General features: G+C 34.1%; 1 long non-coding RNA gene across 1 annotated transcript in view; it reads right to left on the bottom strand.

The window, feature by feature from the left end:
* The window catches only part of LOC122256079 (uncharacterized), a 72590-nt gene that overhangs the window by 65076 nt on the left and 14 nt on the right, over positions 1 to 7500 (bottom strand). Inside the window, exon 1 of the long non-coding RNA XR_006223500.2 lies at positions 7350 to 7500. This exon is cut by the window's right edge and continues 14 nt beyond it. This is a non-coding gene — a long non-coding RNA (uncharacterized LOC122256079). The remainder of the gene's footprint in view (positions 1 to 7349) is intronic.

Below are 7500 nucleotides of genomic sequence, written 5' to 3' on the forward strand. Positions count from 1 at the left end.
TGGAAGGGAGTAGAAAAGTGAAAAGAGGGGAGAAAGAGATCAAGGAAAAGATAGAAAGAGAGAGGGAGAGAGAGAAAAAAAAAGGTTGACGGATGAGAAGGAAGAGCGAGAGGAAAATACCCTTTTTTGATGGACAGCCTCGCCAGCCGTGACGAATCGAGGGGAGGGACGCGTCGTAGGAAACAGACGGGAGAGTTTGCAGAGGCGAAGGCAGAAGGAGGGCGAGGAAGAGGGGGGGGGGGGGGGGGAGGGGGGAATAGGAGGGAGTAAGAAGAAGGAGAAAGGGAGGGAGAGAAGGAGGAGAGGGGAGGGGGAAGGGGGGGAGAGAACGAGGTTTCGGGGGGATGTTTGAGCACGATACGTCGCGTTGCAGGTTTCGACAATGTTAGCCAGATTATCGTATTAATACTGGAAATGCTGTATAATTCTGATTCAGGACCTAGTGATTTGTCTTGAGTCGACTGGGTCCCTTCTGAGTGTTATTGCGTGGCTTAACTCAGCGTCCAGCCGACTATATCAAGTTTATGTAAGGATTAATCCAGCCCACGTTTTCTCTCATAATATTGTACAGGCGTAATCAAATATGCATCTATCGCAAATTCTTCGGCTCATAAAATGGGGTTGTTTAGACGGGAAAATTATCGGTCCTGCCGATTTTAAAATGTGTGGAGAACCTTTTATTCGAAAACATGTACATATCTAATTAGAATGAAAAAAAGAAAGAAAAATAGAGGGGGGAAGATAGATAAAATAACACAAATAATTTTAGGTTAGGCTCTTAAGATATTCATTGTGTTCTAAAACTTTGAAAGACCCATTATGTCATTGCATATTTTATTATGACATTAAATCATATCACTGATTTATAATTAGTACATCTACACCATAGTTATCAATGTTAAAAACTAGAATAATTAGCGGGTGATAAGGAAGATTAGGTAAGAAAAACAAATTAGCAATTGGAAATATGATGCTAGTGGTAGTATGATGTCGATAATGATAGTAATTATACTAATACCAATGATATTCATGATATTGACAATGGTAATGATAATGATCAGTATCATTTATGATCATCATTATCATCATCATTATCATCATCATAGTAATAATAATAATAGTAATAATAATGATATATATATATATATATATATATATATATATATATATATATATATATATATATATATATATATATATATATATATATTAATAATAATAATGACAATGTTATTGCTAAAAAATATTATGATGATAATAATGTTAAATTTAATATAAATGATAATGATATTGATAAAAATCATGATGATAATAATAAATTTGATAGTATTGATAATGATTATGATAATGAAAAATGATAATGATAGTAACCATAATGATAATGGTAATGATAGTGATAATGTTTAATAATATTAGTGGTAGTATTAATATTGATAATAATGATAATGATAATAATAGAATAACAGAATAAAAAGACCATTATAACAAAGATTACTCGAACAAACACAGTAACAAAGAGAATCCCTGACATATCATCCTTCATATAAAAACGATAACCTTTAGATTGAGTTGCTCTCTGATTGCACGTATCAAATGTTGCAGCACCGCCCCCTCCCCCTCCTTGCTCTCTCCCTCTACACCTCCACACACACACACACACACACACACACACACACACACACACACACACACACACACTCCCCGCCCTCTCCAGCTCCAAAGCCTATCTCTCTAAACATGCCCCCAAATGTCTTAAATCTCGACTCGAACGCCTCGAGCCAGAACTTGATCTTTCATCACCTTCGTGTGTATAATAGTGATGTCTATCGCACAGGACGCAGAGGAGCTTATCTACTACCTCTTGGGAGGGCTCCTTCCCCCCCCCCCCTCTCCTCCTCACCTTCCTCTTCTTCCCCCACCCCATCCCTCCTCCCTCCTCCCCCTCCCTCTCCCCCTCCCTCCCCCCTCCCTCCTCGCAATCCTATCCCCTTACTTCCCCTGGTCCTACCCCTTCCTCCTCCTCCTCCTCCTCCTCCTCTTCCTCCTCTTACTCCCCTTCCCTTACCCCACTCTTAATGCCCTTTAAATTATTCTCTCGTCTCTTGAGGTGGCTCCAGACCCCCGGAAGAACTAGCCTCGTTGCTGTTGCAGATCCAAGGCACACGAAGAAGGGGAAGAGGAGGGGGAAGAAGGGGAAGAGGAGGGGGAATAAGAGGAGGGGGAGTGGGAAATGGGAATGATGGAGAAGGAGAGAGAGAAAAAAAAAGGAAGAGGGAGAGGAAAGTGGAGAAGGAGGAAGTTGAGGTGGAAGAAGCTGGGGAAGAGGAGGTAGTCGAAAGAGGTGATGAAGAGGTGAGTAGAAGTGGAAGAGAAGAAAGATGGAAATCAAAAGTAGGAGGAGAGGGAGAGAGCTGAGACAAGGTGAAGAAGGGGGAAGAACAAGAGGAGGGAGGAATAGAGAAAGAATATTAGATAAGAAAAAGAAAAGGAATGATGAGGGAAGAAGAATCAGAAGAAGAAAGAGGAGGATGGAATGACAAGGGAGAAGGAGAGGGATGAGATGAAGATAGGGGAAGAAACATATAAGAGGAAGACGGAGGAAGGGTCGAGAGCCTGTTGAAAGTACTCCCTCCTGCCGGCATCTGGAGCGGTAGGTCGTATGTTACATGAGTGATGAATGGTGGAAGGCTGGAGTGAGAGGAGGTGGAGGTACTCGGGCGAAAAGTGGTTGCAGGTGTAGTAGTAGTAGTAAGTGTAATATTAATAGCAGTGAGAATGGTTTATCAATTAATGCTGGGGGTTTTAGTAGGGCGAGATGTTCTTTGCATTATCCTATTATCTCCATCATCTTAAGAGTTCTTCTAAGCCTGCAAGTATTATCATCCTCACTGTCCATCTTCATCACTGTCCATCTCTGTCAGGCCTCTGTCAATCCTTTTCGTCTTCTTAATCATCATGCTCATCAGTATGGTAGTAATGTTTATAGTTATACTCGAAATAATAGTATTTATAAATGCTGGTAGCTCTACCGATATGATGAATAACCGGAATAAGATTATTTTTACTACTAAAGAAATGTATATATGATAAGGAGGATAGGTCTAAGGTACAAGCAAAAGTAAATGCACAAGTAAACAATACGGATAGTGAATGATACTTTGATGAATACTAATGATTATGATAATGATGATAATGATAAATTAATATTTATGATAGTAATGATAATGATGATAATGATAATAATAGTATCACTAACAGTAATAATTATAATAATGATAATAATATTAACAGTAATAATGAAAATAATACCAATAATGATGATAATGAAAACATTCATAATCATAACAAAGATAGAAATAATACCCATAATAACAACTGTGATGATAACAATAACTATAATTACAACAGCAAAAACAACGATAATGATGATAATATTAGTGATAATGATAATAAGAATAACAATAACAATAATATTGATAAGAATAATGAGAACGAGGATACTAATGATAGTAGTAATATTCTATAATATCTTTAGCAAGAATAACAACAGTAGTGATAGCAATAACATCGATAATAGCAGTAACAAAATTATCATGATAGTTTGTAATAATAATGATAAGGGTAATATAAGTATGTGTTATTACTGTATTAGTAAACATATGATGATAATCATCAATGCATTAATGCTAATACTGATGATAATGATGATAATGTAATATATATATTTTTTAACTACTGCGATATCATTGATGATAATGATATCAACAATGGCAATAACAACAAAAACAACAATAAACAGTTACAAGCAAAAGATAGGAGACACAGAGCATCTTGCAATCAAGATATAAATTCCTACCGTAGACCGAAGTCGCTCCCGCGCCTTGTACATAAAGTCGCCTAAATTCGTATGTGAATAAAGGATTCCATATCCTTAGAGTTTTCGCGTTCTTTTTATATTCATTTATTTCTGATGAATGTAATATTCCTTCTCATGATATTATGGCTTTTTATTACTTCAAACATTGTTTCTTCGTTATAATCAGTTGCCTCCTGGTACCGCTAAAAACGTATAATAAACGTAAAAAAGTATAATATGAAAACTGATGATAAAAGAAAAGAAGCAAATAATCATGGTGTCAACAATTAAAGTGAAAACATGATGATAAAAATATGATTTATGTTGTTATTTGCATTGTTATGATTCTTATTCTAATAATCATCGGTATTGTCATCATAATAGTTAGTTGCATTATCTTTATTACTTCTATTGTTATCATTTATATTAGTCAATTATTGTTATTATATTCATTACCATAATCAATACTATTACTTTCATTATTATAATCCAAAATAATCATTATATTTTTTGTCACTATTTTTACTGTTGCAATCATTATTATTATTATTATCATTATCATTGTTCTGATCGTTGTTTTTATTATCACTATTTTTGATATCTTGATGATAATGATTATCATAATGATGATGATAATGATGATAGTAATTATGATATCATTAATAGGGATAATGATAATGATACTACTACTAAATTAATTAACAATGAAGATACGGACTATGATAATAATGATAGTGTTAATAATAATGTTGGTATTACTATTATGATCATTAATTTCATTCCTTTTATTATTAATATTATTTTTAGATTTTCATCATAATATTCATTACTTTTTCATCTTTATTACTGTTACTACAATTTCTATCATTATTATTTTTCAGATCTTTATCATTATCATAATTATTAGAAATATTACTCCTATTGTTATCAGCATTGTTATTATTCTTATTCTCATGATTATCGGTATCATTATCATGATAGTTATTATCATTACTATCATCATTACTATTGTGACAATCATCATTTTCACTATTTCATTATTGTTCTTATCATTACCATTACTATTATTCATATCACTATCATTGATATTACTATCACCGCAATGTTATTTTTATAATTATTATGGGTAGTATCATTGTTACTGGAATTTTCATTGTCATTGATGTTATGATCATTATTGTTATTGTTACTATTATTATTTATCATTGTTGCTGTTGCTGTCATAATTTTTATAAAGATATTGATGATGAAAATAGTAATTATGATAACAGTGAGGACAATAACAATAAAATTAATAATGATTATAATGTTAATAATAATAATAAAGATAATGATAATAATGAGAATAATAATGATGATGATTATATTGATAAACAAATGATAATGATAGGGATAACGATAATGAAAATGATTATAATAAAGATGATTATAACAATAATAATAGTAATAAGAATAGTAATAAAAATAATGATTATAGTAAAAGTAATATCAATAATGGCAATAATAATAATGATGATGAAAATAAGAGAATAAAACAATGGTAATAACAATGTTGTAATGATAAAGGAGATAATATTAATGATAGTAATGATAATGAAAACAATGATACTACTACTACTAGTAGCAATAATAATAAAAGCAATAATAATGAATATATTCATAATAATCATAATGATTATGATAACGATAATAACAATGGTGATAATGATAATGATAATAATAATTATGATAATAGTAGTAAGGACAATGATTACCAAAAAATATGATTATAACCAATAACATAACTGTTATAGTTATCCCCATCATCACCGTTATTATCAATTTCATAATCATCAATTTCAATATTGTCATCACATGATCTCTTTAATCATAAAAGTGTGGTCATCGTTTAGTGTGATGTATCGTAAACATGATAACAGGAATAACGAACAACATAAAGAAAGCGCTTTTTATTCGATATAAACCATGATCTAAGCAGTAGCTGTAGCGAAGTGATAAATGCTCCTTTAATTTTAATGCCATGATGATTTTTTTTTTTATCAAGCTAGTCTCTTTATATGTGTGCATATATTTCTAGACACACTCCAACCATTATTTTCATTTTAATCGTATTTTTTTCCTTTTTTTTTTTGGGGGGGGGGGGGATTATCTCTCTTTTTTCAATTAGATATAGTTTTTGCCTTACTTTTAAATATTGGTTTTTTATTATTATCATCACCATCACTGTCATAAGCAGGAGTCCACTAAGGCTACAGTGTATCACTTAACTACGGCCGAACTCAAGCCTTTCCGCTATACCGAGCGCACATCGCTAAATTATGACAAGCTACTTAAAGGCCCGAGATAGAGCGATAACTGCTAAAGAGCGACAAGAAGAATAAAGGATAATGGGGGAAAAAAGAAAAAGAAAAAAAAAGCAGAGAAAGATAAATACTGTGGTTGACATATCTCCCGCTAACAACCTCGCGATCCATGTTAAAAAAAAATAAATGAAAGCGTGAGTTGTGTGGTGGAAAAAACAGTAAAAAAAAAGAAAAAAAAGGCGTTGCTGTAATCGGTTTACAGAACAGCAATTCTGCAAAGGTGTTCACTGTTATGGATAGGAAAGCGACATTTTTTTTCGTATAAACTAAAGAGATCAAGGGCTTTCGACCGATGCCTGTAAGGGCCATTGCGTGCAAGAATGATGGAAGCAATTGCTGTGATTTTTACCCCTGGTTGAATAAAGCTGATCAAATCATCATGGTGACGCTTTAAGGGAAGGGAACTGAGCAAACAAGCACAGTAGTTCATTGCCAGTGTCCGGGGCGAGGGGAATTTTCTCTCTCTCTCTCTCTCTCTCTCTCTCTCTCTCTCTCTCTCTCTCTCTCTCTCTCTCTCTCTCTCTCTCTCTCTCTCTCTCTCTCTCTCTCTTTCTTTCTCTCTCTCTCGGTCTAACTCTCTCTTTTTGTTTGTCAGTTTGCTTGCCCTTCGCTGTTTGTCTTTCGCTTTTCTCTCTCTTCCTCCTTTTATCTCTATTTATGTTATGCTCTTCATTTGAACAATTGAGGCTAATATGACTATAAAATGCACACTTGCAGTGCGTATTATCATTGTCATATAGCATGTAATAAAAACGGATTTTTTGTGAATATATCGGTATACACAGGAGCACACGTGTGCAACTGAAATATCTATGATTAATCCTTATGAAGGACCAAAATAGGAGCCTTTATTGCATAGAGCACTTGCAAGATAAACAAATCAAGTGTGTGTACCATCGGGGATTATACCTTGAAATCCTGTCGAGCAGCATAAAGAAAAAGAATAAATAAACAAAAACAGCGCAATAAAAAAAAATAAACAAACAAAAAATCTGAATCTAAAACCTTTTTCTACCGACTGTCGTCTACGTAAAACAACAACAACAACATACAAATGAATTAATAAGCCGCTATCACACTACCGCTAAAAACTAAAACCCAGAACGGGATATCGGGAGCGCAAGCCTTACCGGAGCATCATCGCCGCGGTTGTCGCTCCCCCAACTGAAGATTCGCGTCTTAGCCGTTGCCCGACTTCCCCGACACGCCGCTATGCCGCTGTGTAACGGAAATGCCGTGGACAAACCGGCGGCATTTTCACGGGTGCCGTCGCGTGTTGGA

This window comes from Penaeus japonicus, unplaced genomic scaffold, assembly GCF_977035675.1.
Source record: "Penaeus japonicus unplaced genomic scaffold, GWHDUDI00000001_assembly GWHDUDI00000017, whole genome shotgun sequence".
NCBI lineage: Eukaryota > Metazoa > Arthropoda > Malacostraca > Decapoda > Penaeidae > Penaeus > Penaeus japonicus.